Source organism: Dendrobates tinctorius, unplaced genomic scaffold (assembly GCF_039654945.1).
Source record: "Dendrobates tinctorius isolate UK_male_01 unplaced genomic scaffold, ASM3965494v1 ptg000049l, whole genome shotgun sequence".
In the NCBI taxonomy this organism is placed as follows: domain Eukaryota; kingdom Metazoa; phylum Chordata; class Amphibia; order Anura; family Dendrobatidae; genus Dendrobates; species Dendrobates tinctorius.
In genome coordinates, this window is record NW_027361717.1 from 26,494,837 (window position 1) to 26,515,826 (window position 20,990).

At 49.4% G+C, this 20,990-nt stretch overlaps 1 protein-coding gene across 1 annotated transcript in view; it reads right to left on the reverse strand.

Annotated features, from left to right (window-relative positions):
• LOC141091167 (galactose-3-O-sulfotransferase 2-like) overlaps nucleotides 1-20,990 on the reverse strand; it is a 71,302-nt gene that overhangs the window by 11,499 nt on the left and 38,813 nt on the right. The window lies entirely within an intron of this gene.

The following is a 20,990-nucleotide window of genomic DNA, read 5'->3' on the forward strand; positions in this document are numbered from 1 at the left end:
TGGAAGAGGTACTCCTCTCCTATGCCCCAGCACACTACATAAAAACGGGGGTCCTGACTGGGTGTGCGTCGTTGTATTACTAATGTGGACACCTTCAGGTTCAGCTCTGCCCTAATTTGTGCGGCACCGGAACCCTTTAGACCCACAATGAGGAAATCAAGCAAGTTTGTAAAAATAAAGTTCTTTTTACTGACAATAAAACTTATGTACAGTGGGTAACAGGAAATACGCTTGCTGTTTACTTTTGCACAATACAGAGGTACATTCTTATCTGTTCTGGATGGTGGCACATTAGTTGTGGTGAACATTGCAGATGATCAACAGGACACATTGGGTAACTGCATCTTCCTGGTACAGGGCCACATGAGTCAACGTGTTTCGCTGTGACCACTGCACCGACACTGCACTCTAGTGCCCCAAGGGTCATTGTGTTTCGGTGTGGCCACTGCACTCGTGTGAAACTGTAAGGGAGCTCTCACTAGCTACCACCTTATTGACGTGCCCCAGCCTGGCTGACTCTGCATTCCTTCATGACTGGTCTCCAGATCTACTAAAACCACTGCTTCCTTTAGCTTTTCCAGTATATAAATGCCCCCAACTTGCCTGCTATGAGGAACTGTTGTAGTGAGAAGGACCGGGCTAGTAGTATCTCTCTCGTGTCAGGGCCGGAACTGTCGGGGATGTCACCATTGTTGCCGGGGGAAGCACTTTCTGACTGGAAGAGACCTTTGCACCTTACTGTAGGGAGCGGATCTGGGATAAAAGGGACAGCGTGCGCCAGGACAGGGCTTTTGGCGGGAAGACAGCGTGTACGACAAGAGAAGGTTGACTCCCTCTCTGCAGACTGACGCCAATGAGCAGAACCGCGTTGCACTCACTCATCCCTCTTGCATACAGACTGTGTATCTCCAGAGACGTCATTCCCCATGCATACTGACTGTGTACCTCCAGAGACCATTACTCCTCTTGTTTCTGACTTTACCAAGACAAATCGGTCTGCACCGCTGACTCTTGCCAGCGCGCGACACAGTACTCACCTAATGGTGCACGCTGAACCAAGTAGCGTGACCGCAGTCTCCACTACGGGACTTTGTTCATCTATCGTGGTGCCGCAGACACCCACTCGAGCAGTTCGCTGTTCCAGGACCGCAAGACTATGCGTGGGAAGGCCAGGATACGTCATTTCCATAAAGAGACAGTGTTTCACCTTTCTCCAGGATCAGTTCAGGGTCTTCAAGCGTCACCTACGGCACCATCGTGGGATTATCCAGCCTCCTCCCTCCGGGAACCACAGACTGATAAGTTAACCCGTTATTTGAACTTATACTATTGTCCTATAATTGTATACATTTTGTACACCTATATTCCCTCACTCTCTCTCTCCCTGAATGGAGTATTTACTGTTATAATAGCTCTTCATAAACAACCCATCAACTCTTGCTCTGCGTCCTGTTCGTCACTGCATCCCGCGTTCCTGCTAGAACCTTACACTTGGCGTAGTCTGCAGGATGCGGTCCAACAGTACAGAGGTGGCAAACCAAGCAGCTGGGGTCGGCACTAGGTCCAGTATCTCTCTGGGGGCAGTGTTTGAATAATTTGCCAAAGATTACTGGAAGCAACACCATGTTATGGAGCTGGACTGAGCGTATAAGGGAAATGATGAGGATGCACCCCATGACCCCTGCATTGGAGGCCGAGGTAGCTATCATGGCATTAGATGGAGAAGCCAGAAACTCAGTTATGCTACGGCCCCCCAGAGAGTGGGACACCTTTAATAAGATGCTCCAAATTTTAGAAGAGACCCATGGAGATCCAACAGACATAGGGGAGCTGAGGACGCGTCTCTTTAGTTGCATGCAGAAGGAGGGAGAGACTGTGACTCAGTACATGAACGCACTGCAGGAGTTGTATACTGCGATGGTCAGGAAAGACGGCATAGGCCCTACGGACATAATGCTGCGACAGTGACAGGCTTGTGGGATGCGCTGACGAAACAGGCCCTGCGAGAGTGCATGCGGGTGAACCCTCGCATGACTTTTTCTGAGATAGGAAGCAAAGCGTGCACACGTGAACAGGAACATGGGGTAACAGTCCCGGTGGGGAAGGTCCGGAGCGGGGAGGTGTCCGTGAATGCAATCACCGTACCCCAATGGGTGGAAGAAGTAAGGAAGGAACTTCTGCAAATTAAAGGAGAGTTGGCTGATGTTAAAAAAAAACCTCTGAGCCTGCCTCAAATCCATTAGGAGGCAAGGAAGATCCGGATTCCCGCCGTGATTCTAAAATGTTCTGTCGACAGAGACCCCTCATCTGCTTTAATTGCGGCGAGATTGGACATATGGCGCAGGAGTCTTCAGAACGGGGTAGAATTCAACCACGTCGTCTGTTAAACTAGAAGGCTCCAAGCCTAGGGGACGCCGCCCGTAGCCAGAACAGATAGAGGAGTAGTGGCAGTCCGACAAATCTAATCTCAACGCGCCCGCTAGTCTGGGCCGAGTTTGATGGTTGAGCAGTACGTTGCCTGGTGGATACTGGCTCACAGGTGACTACGATGCCCGAAGCCTATTTCCGGCGACATTTTCCTGAGGTGAGGTGGCCTGAGTGGGGCCTAGTGATAAAGTTGATGGCTGCCAACCAACTGCCCATCCCGGTCGCAGGGGTGGTGTGGATGCAGATCTCCATTTGTGGAAAGGACCTGGGATGGAAAGATGTGGCGCTATCCCTGGGAGAAGTGAGTAGAGGACACAGTCACCCTGGGAATGAACATATTAACGGAGTTTGGGAGTCTCCTCATCAATGAACCCTCTAGCGAGACTCTGAAGCAGTGGAGCCCACTTACTCCCCAGAGGAGAGTATTCCAACAGTTAATTTGTGTAGCTCCAGCTCAAGAGTTTTTCAGTGATGGAGGGGTGTTAAGAAAAGTGATCGTTCCCGCCTCTTCCAAACTCATTCTGCCCCCCCGGGCAGACGGTACTAACTCTGCCCATTCGAACTTGCACCCTGTTAGAAGGAGTAGAGATCCAAATTAAGCCATCTTTATCGGAGCAATTTCCCTCGGGACTCCTGGTGGCATGTACGTTAGCCATTGTGCGTGATAGAACAGTTCCTATGAGTTGCGTCAATTTAGAAGATCAGGACATCACAGTTTCTCCCAAACGTGAAGTAGCTCGGATTATGGGCATGCCTGAAGAAGTAACACCACCTCAGGCTGTGCAGCTGAGAATACATCAGGGAGACCCCTGGACCATGACGGTAACCCCCTCTTCGACGCTGGAGCCCACGCATATCCAGGAAGGACAACTTATTTTGGAGCAGATGAGGGCCGAGATGACCGAACTCACTCAGGCACAGGTACAACAGGTAGAAGCTCTGTTGGGACGCTATAGAGACGTATTCACTCGTCATGAGGATGACTTCGGCTGCACTGTGACCATCACACACGAGATGCCAACTGAAAACACTGCACCCATAAGAGAGCGTTATCGGCAAATTCCACCACAGCTGTACCAAGATGTGAAGAGTATGCTAAGTCAGATGTTACAGAAAGGCATCATTAGAGAATCAGAGTCCATGGGCTGCTCCTATAGTCCTGTGTGAAAGAAGAATGGCACTCTGCGCTTTTGTGTGGATTATCATAAACTAAATAATACCTGTACCGTGAGAGATTCATTCCATTACCCAGGATTTAAGAATCCTTGTCCGCACTAGGAAAAGCCAAATTCTTAACATTGGACCTCGCCAGCGGCTATTGGCAAGTACCGATGTCAGAACAGGACCGAGCAAAGACCACCTTTATATTACCCATGGGCCTGTTTGAATTCAACCAAATGCCGTTTGGCCTAGCCAGTGCTCCTGGTACTTTTTAGTGTCTTAAGGCCCCGTCACACATAGCGATCTCGCTAGCGAGATCGCTGCTGAGTCACAATTTTTGTGACACAACAGAGATCTCACCAGCGAGATCGCGGTGTGTGACAGCGATCAGCGACCGGCCCCCCTGCCGGTATCGCTGATCGCTGCAGGAAAGGCCAGAACTTTTTTTTGGTCGCTGGTCTACCGCTGGCCAGCACGCATCGCTGCGTGTGACAGGCGGGAGACCAGCGATCTGCTGGTAACTAACGTACACATCGGGTATCCAAGGGACGTCCCTTAGATAACCGATGTGTACGTTAGTTACCAGCTCCCTGCATCAGCGTGCTGGTTACTAATGTGCACAGTGACGCCGGGCGCTCGGCGTCGCTGTGCTGATCGCTGGTGAAGATGTCTGTTTGACAGCTCACCAGCGATCACATAGCGATTCACCAGCGATCCTGACACATTGATATCATTGTCAGGATCGCTGGTGAGTGGCTATGTGTGACTCCAGCCTTATGTAGAGGTGTCTAATTGATTTGAACTTTGAAGCTAAGCTCCTTCATTTAGACAACATTATAATCTACGCTGCTTCGTTTGAGGATCATCTACAAAGATTAGAACACGTGTTAAGTCGTCTTCAAGGACAAGTGAAAACCTCAAAAATGCCATTTATTCGGCAGTCAGAGTACTTGGGCTATGTGGTCTCCGCTGAAGGAGTGAAACCATCTCGAGAGAAGACTGCTGTGATACAGGATGGGCCCACTCCAGAGACGGTGAAAGATGTTCGAACATTCCTGAGACTGACCGGGAATTACCGCCGTTTCGTGAAGAATTTTGCTTGCATAGCAAAGCCACTGCTAGAACTGCTGAAGGTAGTGCTCTCGGGAGCAAAGAACTGGACTATCCGTTGGAAGGAACATCAGGAAAAGCCTTTCAAGACCTGAAGGCATTGACGGAAGCTCCTGTGTTGGCTTATGCGGACTTTTCTCAACAGTTTATTCTCCACACTGACCGGAGTTTGCACGGACTTGGGGCTGTGTTGTCGCAGATACAGGACAGGAGAGAGAAGATGATCGCTTATGCAAGTCGGTCCCTTCATGATTTCGAACGTAATCCGGACAATTACAGTTCCTTCAAGTTAGAGCTGATGGCATTTGTGTGGGCTATGACGGAGAGGTTCGCGGAATATTTGTCTGGGTCCGAAGTTTTAGTGTGTACCGACAACAATCCGTTGGCTCATGTTGAGAATGCGAAGCTGGGAGCTCTGGAACAATGATGGGTGGCCAGAATGGCAAAGTTTCGGTATAAGATTGCTTACAAAAGAGTAGCTGAAAACACTCATGCTGATTCCCTATCCAGGGTGAAACATGCTAAACCTGGCCGAAATAGAGATGAAGAGTTAGAAAACGAGGCGATCCCCAGGTTCCTAGACCCCACCAGGACGGTGGTGGCTACGCAGAACCAGGTGCAATTTTTGACTCAGGAAGGCATCTTGGGGCAATCCTGGGATAAGTGGATCCGGTTACAGCAAGAAGATAGTGAACTTGCTCTGCTGAGACAGTGGGTGACTTTAAAGAGACTTCCTATCTCCGGAAACTCTGCGGATTCTTCGACAATGGGAATGTCTTCAGATGAAGAATGGATTACTGTATGTGAAAGTGCAGCTTCAAAAAGAGCTAGGTGCCACTTGGCAGGTCTTAGTCCTAGAAACCCTGTTGCTCGAGGTAGCCACGGAGGCACACGAAAAAGGAGCACACTTTGGTCAGGAAAAGACTTCTCAGTGGTTACAGCGGTTTGTTTATCATCCCCGACTAAAGGCTGTAGTGGAAGAGACTTGTAGGTTATGCCGGACATGTGAATTGGCAAAACCACCGGACAAAAGAGCCCCCACACAAACTTTTGTGACGTCCGCCCCCCTGGATCTACTAATGATAGATTATCTGATCATCGGGCCGCCCCATCAGGGGTATGAATATTGTTTTAGTAATGGTGGATCACTTCACGAAGTTTGCCGTCGTGACTCCAACTCGAGATCAGACCGGGGAGTCGGCTGCACATGCCACCTGCAAATATTTCATTCAAGTTTACGGCTGCCCGAAGCAAATCCATTCTGACCAGGGAGCCTGTTTTTAGGAAAAGTGATGGTGGAATTGCATCGCATGTACCAAATTGAGAAGTCTCGCACCAGGCCGTATCACGCTCAGGAGAATGGCGCCTGTGAACGGTTCAACCGGACATTAATTCAAATGTTGAGGACCCTGAAAAATGACCGGAAAGCCTGGTGGCCTGAGTATGTATCAGAATTAGTATGTGTATACAACAATCGAGTGCACCGAACCACTGGTTATACTCCCTATACCCTCTTATTCAGTCGTGCAGGAAAAGGAATCACTGAGCTAGAGTTGGATCCAAAAAAGGACTAGCCATGGACGGGGGTGTCCTCCTGGGTTTGAGAACATCGCCATCGTCTGCAGACTTTGCTTTGCCTGGTACAGACAAGGCTTTGGGAGTTGGAGCATGCTGAGAAGACTCCGCTGTGGGGAATAGATCTCGAGGTTGGGGACCGTATCTTAGTACGAGAAAGACATCCTAGAGACAAACTAGAAAATCAGTGTGAAAGGGACCCGTATCGGGTAAAGCGTTGAGTCAGCTCTGAAGGGCCTGTGTATGAGATTCAACCTTGAGAAGCAGGAAGCTCTCCTACTCGGATAGTTCACCGGAATATGCTTCCAGCTTTTCTATCAAAAGATCTTGTTAAAGTGGAAGAAGCACTGGAGACTCTCGAAAGAGCTTCCACGGTAGTAGAGGAGGAAGAAGAGAGTTCTGAACGACTGCCCAAGGAAGGACAAGCAGGGCAAGGATCTGGGGTCCCTGAAGAATGTGTCCCAGAGGGAACAGACACACCATCGCTTTCTCCTATGCAACCTGATTCTACCTCACAATGGAACTCCACCACTCCTTTCAACTTACGATACTCCGAACAAACAAAAGCCGGCAAACCCCACAATTGTTATGACCAAGATCAGTTCATTTGGCAGCAAACTGTTCAAGAAAACTGAAGACGGCCATGTGTCTCACAAGAATCCTCGCCCGTGGAATGGTGAGCAAAAGGAGTGGAGGAATGTAGGGAGATGGACCGGACTAGTAATCTCTCTCTCGTGTCAGAGCCGGAACTGTCGGGGATGTCACCATTGTTGCTGGGGGAAGCATTATCTGACTGGATGAGATCTTTACACCTGACTGTAGGGGGCGGGTCTGGGATAAAAAGGACGACGCGTGCCAGGACGGGGATTTTGGTGGGAAGACAGCGAGAGCTACAAGAGAAGGTTGACTCCCTCTCCTCAGACTGACTGTTATGATTGGGTCACCGAGGAGGAGAGCAAGACCCATCTTTAAGCCACAGAAAACCAGAGAGGTTGGAAATTAAGCGGATTGCAGACCCCTGATCCTATCCACACAACTAGCAGTAGCAGTGGAGCATGCCTATGATGATCCTAGATGCCTCGGCACAGCCGGAGAACTAACTAAGCCTAAATCAAGAAAGGGGAACTCTAAACTGCCCCAGAGCAGACCCCAAAGAAATAGATAGCCCTCTAACATATATTGTTGGTGAGACAAGATGAAAACACAAACGCAGATAGGAAAATAGACTGAGCAAATGATGGGGCCCACACTGACTAGAAAGGACAGGAAAGGAAAGACACTGTCTGCAATCACGCAAAAAGCCCTGCAAAAAAGTCCAACACGTCTGATAGAAAAATACTGAAGTCGCACGACTTCGCCCACTATATCAGTACTCTGGTATATTCTGAAAACAGAGCAAAAAAAAGTCCAATCTAATAATGGACAAAAACAAACTGGCACAAGCAGTAACATATGGAAGGTGATTCAGCACAGCCCCAGCCAGCGCTGGTTGAACCACACAAAACTGAAATACTGAAATAGACAAAACCAGATCAAATGTGAACAATAGCAAAAGAACACTTAGCTGAGCATGCAGGGACTGACCTGGAAACTAAGACCTCAGGAGGCAGGAAAAATCACCAGCAGGGATAGAGGGAGTCGGCTGTATTAAATCAAGTCTGAAACCCCAGATCTCCAATCGTCGTCCTCATTATCAGGTGGCAAGCCTCTGTTAATCAGATCAGCTCCATTACCTCCAGTAACCACCAGAGGGAGCCCAGAAAGAGAAATCGCAACCACTCTGTCAATTTGACCAGCTCCACTGCCTTCAGTAGTAACCAGAGGTAGACCAGAAAGCGAATTCACAACACCGACGCCAATGAGCAGCCCCGCGTTGCACTCTCTCATCCTTCGTGCATACAGACTGTGTACCTCCAGAGACCTCATCCCCCGTGCATACAGACTGTGTACCTCCAGAGACCATTACTCCTCTTGTTTCTGACTTTACCAAGACAATCCGGTCTGCTGACTCTTGCCAGTGCGAGACACAATACTCACAAAACGGTGCATGTGTAGGAATCGCAGGTACGCGGGATGCAGTAACGAGACGGGAGACGGGATGAACTTAGGATGTAACTTTTTATATATATTTATACCTATAAGGGCTATCTTGAGTAACCAACAAGCTTACAGCAGTTATCCTCGCAGGGATCAAAACAAGAATACACTGGTAACACGAACAGAACTACCTGATCAAGACCGGTAACTATAGGGCCGCGGTATGGCCGACTACAGGTCCAGAGAAATTATAGGGTATTAACGACAACGTGTCACTTATCCTCCTCTGACTTCCGGCAGAGTGGTGGATGGTGCTGCTTCGGCGTTTCAGCCAATGAGGATCTGGGCACAGCCGATGAGGATCTGGCGGAGACTTCGGGTATTCCAACACCCAGGCGAAGCGGGGGCACAGCAGGCCCCTGAAGAGTTCCTCTACGTTGCGCCTCCCGGCAGAGGCAGGATGGCATTGACCGGGGCGGTGTAGGCCACAGCCATAAGCTGGGGACGGGCAGCAGCGGCCGCGAGTGGTGGCGAACAAGCTGCAGCCGCGAGCCGGAGCCGGGCCGCGGGCTGCAGCAGGCTGTGGCGGCCGCAGCCGCGGGCTGGAGTGGAGCTGCGGCGGCCGCGGGCTGGAGTGGAGCCACGGCGGCCGCGGGCAGGCCGCAGCCGCTGGCCGGAGTGGAGCGGCGGCCGCGGGCAGGCCACGGACTGGAGTCAGGCAGTGGCAGCCGCGAGGAGTGCGGTCGGTGTCTCTCTGCTGGAAAGCTCGGTGCCGTCTCTCTCCTGTCTGCAGTGAGTCTCTCTCCAGTCGCTGCTCTCTTCTTCTCGCTTTGGCTCTCTGGCGACCTCTAACCTTCCTGTTCCTTCTCTCCTGCTCAGTCGAGTGCCCCCTGCTGGTGTCCTCAGCCCCTTTTATACTTGCTCCACCCCCATCCCTTCTAGAACTCTCTCTGATCCGTTCCCTAATTATGTCCCCCGGAAACAGTTCCCCTAGGAACCTTGGTGACAGTCCCCTTGGTTCCGGCCCGGCTACACAGTGGGGACTCCTCCTCCTACACTCCCCCCATCCTGTATGCTCGCCAGTCCTCGGGCGAGGACTTGGAGAGCCCTGGGCCAGTTTCTTGAAATGAAAGTTTTTTCTGCCACACGAACTGATCCTCTTCATAGCGTTCGGGGAGTTTGCCAGCTGTCGACCGCTCGGAGCGTTGTGGTTCGACTGTGGTGGAGTACTCTGGGGTGGTGGAAGGTGGTGGGTCGACCGGGTCCGCTGGAATATTATTTCTTGAAGGATCTGTCTGTACCGCTGGAGGGTCTTCCTCGTCGTCCTCATCCCATACTGCTGGCAGAGGTTCTGAGACCTGAGGAGGGGCCTCTGGTCGTGCGGGGTCGGTGGAAGAACATGGTCATAACATATTACGGTGTACGGTACCGGTAGGGTGGTCCCCATCTTTTTCAGATTGTGTTTCGTACACTTGTCCATCAGGGATCACTCAGCGCAACACCCGATAGGGACTTTCTTCCCAGTGGGGTTTCAACTTGCTTTGGGGGCGCTGATCTCGTACGAGTACCTGATCTCTGGCCTGGAGGTCGATGGATTGAGGCGGAGTCCCCCCTGGGTGTTCCAGGTCCTGAAGTTTTGTGTGGACGATTCGGTGCAGAGTTTGCAGCCGATACCGGTGATTCCGGACCCACGAGGAGACCCCCATCCATGGTTGTTCCTCCTCCGGGTTTAACTCCACCTCCGTGATTCCCTTGCCTTCATGGCCAAACAGCAGCGAGTATGGAGTGTAGCCGGTGACTCGATGTACTCGGTTGTTATAAACTCACACCAGTTCAGGGATGTATTTGGGCCAGCGGGCCTTTCGGTCGCTTTCCAGGGTGCGTAACATTTGGATCAACGTTCGATTAAATTGTTTGCAGGCCCCATTCCCTTGAGGGTGGTACGGAGTGGTTTGGGATTTATCAATACCATATAGATGGTGTAGTTCTTCCATTACTTTTCCCAGGAATCACGCACCCTGGTCTGAATGGATCCATTGGGGGAAGCCGTATAATTGGATAAAGATTTTACAAATCTCGTAGGCGGCCGACTCCGTGGTTTGATCTTGGGTAGGGGTCACCACGGCGAATTTGGTGAAATGGTCCACCATGACGAGACAGTGTTCATACCCCTGCTGCGCGGGGCCAATGGTCAAATAGTCTATCATCAAGAGTTCAAGGGGTGCTGCCATTACTGTTGTCTGTACTGGGGCCCGTTGCGCAGGTGGTTTAGTTAGCTCACACTGGCGGCACGAACGGCAAACTTCTTCCACTGTGGTCTGCAAGCGAGGATGGTAGGCCATTTGCTGCAACCACTGAAAAGTCTTTTGAGCCCCAAAATGAGCCCCCTTTTCGTGGGCATCGCAAGCAGGTTCACTGAGTTGGGCTACCGGTATTACTACCTGCCAAGCTATCGCTGATGTTGTCCCCGACATTGCTTTTCGGTAGAATAGTCCTCCTTTGATTACCAATTTCTCCCATTCTCCCGTAGTATTAACAAAGTGTCCTGAGTCAACGTCTGCCTCTGAGTGTCGTTAGGTATTTGACCCGTGGCCACCCATTGACACGGGCCCAATTTCACCATCTTCTTGTTGCTGCTGGATCCATTTATCCCGGGATTGTTCTAAGATGCCCCTAGCAGGTTCTATGTGGGATTGTTCCCGGGTTACAGCTGTGATCCCGGTGGTGGCCAAAGTGAATGGCGTTTCTTCTACTTCCAGCTCGTCGTCTCGGCTTTGCCCAAAGACTCTTACGTCGAATTCTGGAGAGAGCATCAGAATGCACATTCTCCGCTCCTCGTTTGTAGATGATTTTGTATTTGAATTTGGCCATTCGGGCCACCCATCGTTGTTCAAGGGCCCCCAATTTGGCTTTGTCGAAGGTGGTCCAGTGGGTTTTGTCAGTTCATACCACCACCTCAGAGCCTGCCAGGTACTCCGCGAACCGCTCAGTCATGGCCCACACTACCGTGAGAAGCTCGAGCTTAAAGGAGCTGTAATTGTCGGGATCATGTTTGGAGTCGTGGAGTGATCGACTCCGGTAAGCGATCACTCTTTCCCAGCCGCCTTGGATTTGTGACAATACAGCTCCTAGCCCGTGTAGGCTTCCGTCATTGTGCAGTATGAACGTTTGCAAGAAATCCGCGTAGGCCAACACTGGGGCTTCCGAGAGTGTGGTTTTGAGATCTTGGAAGGCTTCTTCCTGCGGTTCTCGGCACTGAATCTTCCAACTATTAGCTCCGACAGGGGCTCCCTTCATCAGGTCTTGCAGGGCTCGGGCCCGGTGGGCGAAGTTCTTTACGAAGCGACGGTAATATCCAGCTAACCCCAGAAAGGCTCGTACATCTTTTACCGTCTCGGGAGTAGGCCACTCCCGTATCACAGCGACCTTCTCCATAGACGGTCTCACGCCCTCGGTGGAAACAACATGCCCCAGATATTCAATTTGCGTGCGAAACAGATGGCATTTCTGGGGCTTCACCTTCAACCCGTATATTTGTAGCCGACCGAGCACCTGGCCCAGACGTTGCAAGTGGTCCTCAAACGTGGCGGCGTAGATGATGATGTATTAAGTATATTAAGGTGGCCCAAAAGTTTAGGTCACCCAGACACCACTCCATTAGTCGCTGGAAGGTTCCTGGGGTGTTGACTAGACCGAACGGCATACGATTGAATTCAAACAGTCCCATGGGCAAGATGAAGGCGGTTTTTGCACGATCTTCCTCCAACATTGGCACCTGCCAGTATCCACTGGCTGTCCAGGGTAGAGAAGTATTTCTCCTTCCCCAGGGGTGACAGGGACTCCTTGATACGGGGAAGCGGATATGAGTCTTTGATAGTACAAGCGTTCATTTTCCGGTAGTCCACGCAGAACCGAAGCGTGCCGTCTTTCTTCCGCACCAACACGATGGGGGCTGCCCAGGGGCTTTGGCTTTCCCGGATTTGCAGCATTTGGCCCAGCAGAGTCTTCACTTCTTGGTATAATTGTGAGGGGATCTGCCGATATCGTTCTCTGATGGGGGCCGTTCCTTTGGTGGGGATGCCGTGGGTGATAGCTGTGGTGCACCCGAAGTCGTCTTCATGCCTGGCGAATGCCTCTCGGTAATGGCCCAGAAGAGCTTCTGCCTGGTGTATTTTGGTCGGCTCTAGTCCGGATAGTTGCGCTCGCATTTTTCCCAAAATTACTCGCCCTTCCTGCTCAGGCAGCGACCCTGCAGTCTAAATGGAGCGTACAGTCACGGCCCAGGGGTCCATCACGCTCACCTCCAGCTGTATCGCCGGGGCCAGGAGCACCTCTTCCAGTGGTCTCACCGGTTTTGCCATTTTGGTGTGGGGTTTCAGGATGATGTCTTGATCCTCCAGATTGACACAGCGCACGAGGGCTGTCCCCTTCCGCACGGTGGCTAGGGCACGAGCCACCAGGAGCCCGGAGGGGTAAGTGCTCAGAGTAGCATGGCTCTACCTGCACCTCTACTCCTTCCAGAGGCACATGGGCCCGGACAGGCAGGGCGACTACTGTCTGTCCTGGCGGCAGCACGAGCTGAGGAGCTGCAGGCGCGATCACTCTCCCTCCTGGCAGTCATCTTGGACTCGTGCCTTTCGCACCAGCTGCTGGAAAATCTGCCCCCACAGCATACAGGAACTCCACTGTTTCAAAGTCTCTTGGCGGGTTCACTGAGGAGAAGGCTGCCGAACTCCTTTAGTACATTCATGCCCAGGGTGACAGTGTGATCTCGCCTGGGTCCCCCTGAATCAGGACCACGCCTCGCCAGCTTAATTGCTTGCCGCCCATCGAGATCTGCATCCAGGCTACTCCGACGACGGGAATTGGTAGGAGGTTGGCGGCCACCAGCTTTATCAAGGACCCCCACTGGGGCTTAGCGGCTTCGGGGAAGTGCTACCGGTAGTAGGTTTCTGGCATGGTAGTAACTTGCGACCCCGTGTCCACCAGGCATCGTACTGCACGGCTTTCGAACTCTGCCCAAATTAGTGGATACTTCGCAGCCAGATCTTCGTGACTCCCACCACCCCGCGTGGTGTGTTCTGGCTCCGAACGATGTTCCCCCAGCTCAGGGTCCTCTGGTTTTAATGGCCGGCGGGGTAGGTTCCTCCTGCAACGTGGGCACTCTCGGGCGGAGTGTCCCAATCCTCCACAATTGTAACAGGCGAGTGGTGAGGGCCACGATGGTTCGTGCTTTCCCTGCCCGGCCCTAGCTGACTTATTGTGGCCTTGGCCCCTTTTTCGCTTCGGCCTATTCGCCTTTAATACTTTGTAGCTCTTGCCTCATCTCTTGTACCCAGTGGTGTTCACCCAGGACGCATACGGATGCCTCGATACTCTGGGCCATCCCCACAAGGACTGTCATCCCTTGCTCCTGTTCCCGAGCACGTGCCTCCATTCCTATCTTTGAAAAGGTCAGATGCCGGTCCACTCGCACCCGCTCTCACAGAGCCTGTTTCTTCAGGGTGTCTCGTAGCCCGGTCACTAAAAGGTCACGTAATGTCACATCCACGGTCCCCACACTGACCTCATCCTTCCTCTCAATGGCTACAATCAATTCCTGCAGAACATTCACATATTGGGTCACTGTTTCCCCCTCTTTCTGCATGCAACTAAACATCCGGGTTCTCAGTTCTCCCACATCAGTCGGGTCCCCATGGGTCTCCTCTAAGATATGTAACACCCTGACAAAGGTGTTTCGCTGTCCCGGGGGTATCAACATTACGAAGTCCCAGGCCTCCCCATTCAACGCCATTAGGGCCACTTCTGCCTCTAGGTCAGGGGTCAGCGGATGCATCCTAAATAGCTCTCGCATCCGCTCCGTCCAGCTCCACCGCATAGTATTGCTGCTGGAGAACCTAGGTAGATTACTCAGCATAGCCCCCAAGGATAGACTCGACCAGGGCCCAGTGTTGCCCCCCTGGTCCACAGCATCTCCGCTCGCGCTCGGAGACTGCATCCTGCCGACTACGCCAAATGTAGGAATTGCAGGTACGCGGGATGCAGTGATGAGACGGGAGACAGCGTTGGGCTGTGGCGGCCGCAAGCCGCGGGCCGGAGTGGAGCGGCGGCGGCCACGGGCAGGCCGCAGCCATGGGCTGGTGTCGGGCGGCCGTGGGCGGCAGCGGGCAGGCTGCAGCCACGGGCCGGAGTGGAGCGGCGGCAGCTGCGGGCAGGCCGCAGCCGCGGGCTGGAGTCGGGCGGTGGTCGGTCGGCGTCTCTCTGCTGGACAGCTCGGTGCTCTCCTGTCTGCAGTGAGTCTCTCTCCAGTCCCTCCAGTCGCTGCTCTCTTCTTCTCGCTCTGGGTCTGGCTTTCTGGCGCCCTCTAGCCTTCCTGTTCCTTCTCTCCTGCTCGGTCGATTGCCCCCTGCTGGCGTCCTCAGCCCCTTTTATCCTTGCTCCACCCCATCCATTCTAGAACTCCCTCTGATCCGTCTCCTAATTATGTCCCCCAGAAACAGTCCCCCTAGGAACCTTGGTGACAGTTCCCTTGGTTCCGGCCCAGCTACACAGCGGGGACTCCTCCTCCTACACATGCTGAAGCAAGTAGCGTGAACGCGGCCTCCACTCCGAGACTTTGTTCACTATCGCAGTGCTGCAGACACCCACTCAAGCAGTTCCCTGTTCCAGGACCGCAAGACTATGCATGCGAAGGCCAGGATACATCATTTCCGTAAAGAGACAGTGCTTCACCTTTCTCCGGGATCAGTTTAGGGACTTCAAGCATCGACTACGATGCCATCGTGGGATAATCCAGCCTCCTCTATCCCGGAACCACAAACTAACCCGTTAACCCGTTATTTAAACTTATAATATTGTCCTATAATTGTATACATTTTGTGCACCTATATTTCCTCCCTCTCCCTCTCCCTACATGGAGTATTTACTGTTTTAATAACTCTTCACAAAAAACCCGTTAATTCTTGCCTCCCGCTCGTCACTGCATCCTGCTAGAACCTTACACTGTCACCACTGAAGATCTCTTGCTGAAACTTGCTCCCTTTTTCTTGTATGTTCTCATGTACACACACACACACACACACACACACACACACACACACACAATGATGATAGCCTTCTTTTGAGGGTTTCATCTCTTCTCTCTTACTCACTAATGACTTGCTCACCCCAAGAACTAACACACAGGTCTCTATTACTTCTCCCCAACTATAGGCCAGCCCTACAGTTAACCCTGTTCCCCTGTCTAACAAGATCTGCCGCCACTAGGAGAATAATTTTTATACAGTGGTCTTCAGAGGAGTGTTACGCCATCATCTCCACCTTTACAGGTTGATTAACTATGTTATGTTTGTTGGTAGATATTAATGTCAAAAGGTTAATCCAGCCTTGTTGACTTCTATATCTGGAGGTGAGAGTGATGTCACGTCTACAAATAACTGCCAGGACATACTCTACAATTATCATGCACTTATCCAATTCACTAGATTAATACAGGAACAGATGAGCAGAATGTTATTGATCCATTCGCAAATCAGTTTTAAAAACAGATCCGTGTCTCCGGTTCGTGAGACTCTGAGCATGTCCTATTCTCATCTGTTCTGATGATCAGACTGGGCCATTAAAGTCTATGGGGATCCATGAGAAATAGATGACAGACTGAAAGCAGACTTTGTACTTCAGTGTTACATTTGGGTTTCATCCATTTTTAACTGATACATTAAGAGTCAGTGAACATAAAATGTTCACAGTGTACCTGCTACAGTAAAAAAATTAGGAAAAAAATGAAAGCAACTATGATGACACCACAGGTCATTTCTCTCAGTAACAATCACATGGATGTGTGGATCTAGACTCAGGCCGAGTTCATACGAGCATATGAAAAATTATTTTATTTTGGAAAACTCAAACTCATCCCTAGCCTGGTAGGCATATCCCCCTTATCTCTATCCTGGTATGCATTGCCCCCTCTTCAATATACTGGTAGACATGGTCCCCTCATCCCTATCCTGGTATTCATGGCTCCCTCATCCCTATCATGGTAAGCATGGTCCCCTCATCCCTATCCTGGTATGCATGGCCCAGCCATCCCTATCCTGGTATGCATGGTCCCCATCTCTTTCCTCGTATGCATGGCCCCATCCTTATCCTGGTATGATTGTCCCCATCAGAAAAAACATTTAAAAAACCCATAAACCATTATACTTGCCTTCCCTGAGCTCCTTCGCAGTGTCTTGCTCCAATGCCAACAGCTGATTTACGCTTGTAAGCAGCGCATGGCAGGGATGTCATGCGCTGCTTACAAGCCGAGGACAGCTGCCAGAATACTCAGTGCTCTCCATATTGGGACTATGTGCGTGGAGAGCAGTGAATATTCCTTGCTATTTAACAGTGAGCACAGTGTTAGCCGCCAGCTTTCTGCAGCTGCTGGATGTTCACTTGTGCTCGCTACTAAAGGGAATGAATATTCACAGCATTCCACGCCTATGGCAGTGGAAAGCAGTGAATATTCATTGCCTTAGGTAGCGGTGACACGCGAACGCCTGGCAGATCAAGGGAGTCTGCTGCTGCGGCTAACAGCGTGCCACTATTAAAGAGAAATGAATATTCACTGCATTCCACACCCATAGGTGGTGGAAAATGATGTTCAACAAACAACAGATTGTCTCTGTCTGCTTCATTATAGTCAATGGCCCAGTTAGTTCATACGCTGTTTTCCAGGGCTTCAAATGTATGTCCTGAAAGTGTCTCTGATGTGGGGATCACAGCTACTGCAGAAAGGCTCACCAAAAATACGGAAAGGAGGATTTCAATGAAAGGTGTGCCGCAGAAGATTACAGGGTATTTCATCCTTCTCATTACATTATAGAAATGTGGTTTTACAAGTGAGGTTAGATTATAACACATGCTGCCACTATAGATGTGACATACAATTCTGCTAGAACTGGTAAAAAATGTGACCCTAAAGCAATGATGTTGAAAGAAACCTCTACAAGGGCATGAAAACAACTCCCAATGACAACTAAAGTGAAACAGATATACATTAATACTTAATTAAAAAGCCTCCATGAGTCCAAGCATTATAGTTGTATCATATCATAGCAGTCTAGAAATTGTCACTGTCAAAGTTTCCCTCTAGTCACATGGAGCATTATGAGGCTCTACCATGACAGCACAAGATCAGGGTCTGGATGGCCCTCTACCAATGTTGACTAAAGAGAAGGAATAAAAGCTGGAAAACTGGGCAGCAGGTGATCATCACAGCAATTTTCTCACTCTCAACTCTTGCACTTTAAAGAGGATCTGTCAGTAGGATCAACCCTCCTAAGCTGTCTGCATGGGCATGTAGGTCATAGGAAGCTGACTACAATGATATCTTAATATCTTAGATCCAGAGAAATCTGCATTTTTTTTATATGTTAATTAGTTGTTTAGAGCTATGGCAGGACATAGATCTCTCTGAGAATCTGCCTCCAGAGATTATTTTAAATGAAAGGCGGTGCTACCAGCATGAGGAAACATTTGTGAAACAGCGCTGTCGAGGTGAGAACACGCTCTTGTGGGACCGGCATTTCCAGCACTCCATAGGTATTGTTGCACATGATTTTTTTAAATTTATGATTGCCTTACTGATGTCCTTAGCATTTCATGCACAGCAATGATTTGCACACTTCTCTTTGTTATTTTATGTAGCCTGATTCAGGGTTCATTATATGCATTTTGCACTTTACCAATGACATTTCATGGTTATATTTTCTAGCGAAATTTACCCTATATTTTGTGAGCTTACTATTGTTTACACATACTGGTATACAAACTGGACATTATATTAGGCTCCATCATTATTACTATCTATTTATTTATTTTTTACCCATTATTGTGCACTTGGCATTTAATTTTAACATCTTTGTGGGATATTTTTTGTGAACACCTTGAGCATATATACATATTTGGTACTTAACTTGTGTCCCCTGGGCTGTGTTCCTTGATTGTGGTTCCAGTATTCTTGGTGATACTTTTTTTCTCCAATTTTTTCCTATATCAATAAAAATGACTTTTTGTTGCATTATTTTGCATCGTATTATCCTTTTTCTCCAGTCATTGTATGGAGTTTGTGTATATTCATGCATTTTGGACGTTTTGTTGCTATTACTGTTAGACTGTGTTAACACAGTACAGCAGAAGCAAACTTTGTCTCATTACACACATTTGCATTTACAGTTGTCCTCTCATAGTGCTGACATGTCTGCTGCAGAGCTGTGCTTGATTATGACCAACACAGCACAGCAGAAACAAATTTTGTCTCAATTACAAACATTTGCAGCAGCACTTGTTCTCTCATAATGCTGGTAGCTCTGCTGTAGAGCTCTGAATGATTACAACTTACACAGTTACATCAGGGGTAAACCTTGTCTCATTACAAACATAACAAGCACATTTGTAATTGTCTCCTCACAGAGCTATCAGCTCTGCTGTACTGCCTTTCCCCCACATTGGTTACCTGTGAGATGGAAGCTGATGCATTATGAGAGAACAATTGTATATGCAAATGTGTTTGTAATGAGATGAACTTCACTTCTGCTGTACTGTATTAACTCTGCTGTACTGTGTTAGTTTTTACCTCACTTCAGTGTGTAATTATGACAGCAAAGTGTCAGTCATTGCATGTCTCACTGGTAATGCCCCCTTTCAATAAAAATAAGTGCTAATGGCAGATTCTTGTGAAGATCTGTGTCTGGCCCATAGATCTTAAAGGAGTTATCAACTACTCCGACAAACCCTTTTCACTCTCTATGTTTCCCCCTTATAAAATAGCAACACCTATACTCATCTCTGGTGCCAGCACTGTTAGAGCAGTGTCGGCACCGGTTCTCCTGTGGTTCATGTGACAATGTTATATTAGGGGATCCCTGCAGCCAATCAGGGGCCGCTTCACTCTCCCCTAATTCGGCTAAATCAGGTTTTTATCTTTCAGATTCGGTCTCTCGCAGTTGAAGTGTACCTAAGATAAAAATTACAGACTTCTCCATTCTTTGTAGGAGGGAAAAGTACAAAATTGACAGGGTATCAAATACTTATTTTCCACACTGTATTTCCTTTATCCTGTGTATAAGTTCCCCTCCCTGGCCCCAAGAGATCACTGCAAAACTTTGTTTGTCTGATTTCTCTCTCTCTCTCTCTCTCTATATCTCCTCCATCCTGGTATATATGTCCCTTATCCAGGGCCCCATCCTGGTATATATACTGTATATCCCTCCATACTGGTATATGTCCTCCTGTTCTGCCGCTGTTCTTAAATGAATAGAAAAAAATAAACAATTATACTCGCCTCCCATACACTGCTCAGCTGCGCGTCGTCCTCTTCTGAAGCCGGCAGCTGACGTCAGAGTGCAAGAGATGGGAGTGCATGAAGTCACTGCCATACGATCCCTGTCACGTGCACGCCAACATCAGATGCTGGCCTCTGATTGGCCAGCAATGTGTATTGCCACACACAGACCTTACAGATCTCAGCTCCGCAATACACGTCAGCTGAATGTGCGTCTGAAGACGAACATACATTTGAAGTTTGTGTGGCATTGGCGGTCCTTGCACCAGCATGGGACTGGTTGTAGTCATGACCTCTGCAAACACAGTTGTTATGCCCCTGTATATAAATGTAAATTATTTGAATCGTGCAGTTTATTACTATATGAATTGCATTAAAATGAATCTGTCACCAGGTTTTTGCCAACTAATCTGTGAGCTGCAAAATGTAGAAACAGATCCCGAGTCCAGCAATGTGTCACTTACTGGGCTTCTTTCTGTAGCTTTTATAAAATCACTGTTTTAGCAATAGATTATCACTGGAGGACTAGTAAGCCTGCTGCCAGACAGTCATCCATAGTCATGAGTAGAGTTGAGCGACTTTTGGTTTTTTAGGGTCGCGTTTCGTTTCGTGAAACCCGACTTTTCCAAAAGTCGGGTCGAGCAAGATCGTCCGATTATAGGGAAAAGTCGGGGTCGTCCCGAAACACGAAACCCAATGTAAGTCAATGGGGAATAAAAGTCGGCAGTGAGAGGAGGACAGGAAACACACCAACAGTACCCATTTGAATGCCAAAAGCATCAATTCTTCTTACTTAAGCTTGTCAACCTTAATTAACTTCATAATACAAGTTACGCACTGAAAAATGGGGGTTATTTGGCTACAGACTGTGGGGGGGGAGGGCTGGCTCCAGGTTTTCATGTGCCCTGGGCGAAAGAGCGCCCCTTTAACACATACCACAACTCATCATGCTCCGATACGGCAGAGAAATAGCGGTATAGTACAATGAAAAATACCTCACTTTTTACATCTCATGACGAGGCCCATCTATTTCTCCATACAGAATCATTGGTCCCATATAATGTTTGAAACAGTATATGATGAGCTCCACATAATGCTACAGTATATGTTGGTCCCCATGGATGAAGCTCTACTGTCTTATGGGCCCAAATAATGCTCCAAACATAATGGGCCCCATTTCTAATGCTCTAGTGTATAATGGGCCCTGTAAATGCTGCTCCAGTGTCTGATGTCCACCTTTGGAATGTTCCAGTGTATGGTGGGCCCCATCTATCATTCTCAGACGGTGTTAGGCCCAGTATGATTTGCACGTGATTGCACAAAGGTTAGAAAGGGTACCGTATCCCCAGATAAC